We start from the raw sequence: 2,683 nt of genomic DNA on the forward strand, positions 1-2,683 counted from the left end.
TGCTTTGTGTAGGTTTATTGTATTCATACAAAGTCTATCCCGAGATGCCTATTGCAAGAGGTCAAATGTAATTAGTTTAGTGCATAATCCTAAAATATTGAGGGACAGTGACCAACTTAAGGTTGCTCAGTTATGTCACTAACATTTGGAAGCAGGAAGACAGTGGTCTTAAATGATATCCCAGCCCCCATTTGAAATAGCAGTTCTTTATCAATAATTCATTTTTAGAGCATGTGTTTTATTGTTCAAAAAGAGATCAGACTTAATTTTTGAAAAGCTTCCTTTTCAGAAGTATGGTTTTCCATCGTTGGAAGTGTATCTTACTTAGCTTCTGATCACAAAGCCAAATAACTTACAAGGGCAAGGCAGGACAGCAAGGATGGTCAACCATCCTTGGGCTGAAGACCAGCCATAGAAATAAACCTGGTGTTAATATCTGATTTTTTTTTCCCCAAGAGAAGGTAAAAAATAAGGCTTTTATGGGAAACCTTCAAATTTTAAATTCTGACAAATAGTGCCAGCCGAGGAAAATGTCCAGACTGCAAGTTCTCAAACTAATTTCCAAAGCATAGTCTTTGATGTTTATAGATAATGTAAGTGGCATTAGGGTTATGTTCTAGGATTTAGCTGTCACTTTTACATTGCACTCTTAGGAGGAGTAAAAAACAGGACAATCGGGTTATGCATCTCTCATTAAGAATTAAGAGTATGTTTCTCAGTTCCCACGGGGGTGGCTTAGGAAGAGCTGCTCTATTTGGAGAGACAGGTCTTAGCTAGAGTCTGTATTTTACATATGCCTTATTTCTTGATTTTGAAGTAGGGTAATAATAAGGGAAATTAGAGGACTTGGTCCTTGAGAGGAAAAAGGATTAGGATCTCTGGAGAATTATGATGCCCATGTTTAAAACATGATCTCACTCATGTGGAATCTAATGAACAAAATAAACTGATGAAGAAAATCGAGCCAGAAGACACAGAAGCATGGAACAGACTGAAAAATCTCAGAGGGAAGGTGGGGGTGGGTGGATGGGTGGGAAGAGATCAACTAAAGAACTTGCATGCATGTATACACACATAACCTATGGACACAGACAATAGGGGGGTGAAGGCCTGGGGCAGGGGGTGGGAGCGGACTGGAAGAGGTCAATGGGGGAAAAGGAGGGGCATATATAATACCGTATTTTGAACATTGATTTTAAAAATCTGTATCTGTAAGAAACAAAAAGGGGTGGGAGTATAGCACAAGGGAAGGCTACATTAGAGCAGGTAGTTGGGGCTTAATTTTCACCCTATATATTGGGAGAGTAGACTTGATCTATGCAGTTTTCTGATTCTATAATTCTACCCTTAAGTATAATTTAATGGTCTTATATTTAGGTTCATCAAAGTATCTGGAAAAGAGAGTGAACCTGTAGACAGATGAACTATACTGCAGCATTTTTGGCATTAGTACCCTGATTTTATTTGGTTCTGAGGGGCCTGGCTTACCCCCTGGGTCCAGAGCTCAAGTCATGACTTACGGTTGGCCAGTGAGAATCATCCTGAGACTTTTTCTGGGAGGTAAGCTGAAAGAACAGTGATCCTAGAGTTGTTGGAGGCCAAGAGCTTGGGTCAGGAGGTAAGGAGATGGCCCAGTAACTCGGTAGACCTTTTGGATGACAGGCATTAGGCATGGCATGAACCAGAAACAACCGTGTTTTTTCCTTTAAAGTAGTTTATAATGGGTTTCTGGTACTTGTTAACCTTGCTGGCTGCACTCATGGTTGAATACCAAGACAATAATGCCCCAAACTATATAAATCTTACTACCATGGATTTGGTGTTTTAGAAGTTCAAGTTACTTTTTTGAGGTAAGGATAGGAAATGAGATTCTCAAATATGTCCACATGCTTTAGAGCAGTGGTCGCCAACCGGTGGTCCGTGGACCACTGGTGGTCTGTGAGGTCCGAAAGGTTGGCAACTGCTGCTTTAGAGGGAAGGGCCTTGTATTTTCATTAGCCTCTTATCTTTCTTATAGTGAATGAAATTAACCATTTTTCATTACTTAAGTAGTAGGTAGATATAATGACAATGGCTAAATGTAAACATTGGCTTATGTTACTCTTTGGGTTTTATATTCTTTGCTACACAGATTAATTCCATATAGCAGATAATTCAAATAGGAGTCCCTATATTGGTTTCCTTTAAATAATGTAATGGTTTCTTTCAAACAATATAATTTGTCTATACTCAGCTATAGAATTTTTTGTTGTTAATCCTCACCAGAGGATATTTTTTCCACTGATTTTTAAAGAGTGTGTAAGGGAGGGGAAAGACAGAAAGAGGAACATTAATGTGACAGACATATGGATTGGTTACCTCCTGCAGGCAGGGCCTAGGGATCAGATTGAGCCTGCAATTGAGGTACAGCCTTAACAGGAATTGAACCCGTGACCTTTCTGTCCTAGGGTCAATGCTCTAAACACTGAGCAAAATCAGGTAGGCCATCGGCTATAGAATTTTATGTTGGGAGTTTGAGGTAGGAGTAGTTGACCTAATTTAGAATTCAGGTCTCTTCTAACCCCTATTTCTTGGATTAGGTTAGATAACAGCTGAAGTTAAAAAAAATGGATTAAACATATTTGCATTTAGCATTTACATGAAGGCAATAGCCTACCTATAATTATAATTCCATACTACCACA

This window comes from Myotis davidii, unplaced genomic scaffold (assembly GCF_000327345.1).
Source record: "Myotis davidii unplaced genomic scaffold, ASM32734v1 scaffold749, whole genome shotgun sequence".
Lineage (NCBI taxonomy): Eukaryota > Metazoa > Chordata > Mammalia > Chiroptera > Vespertilionidae > Myotis > Myotis davidii.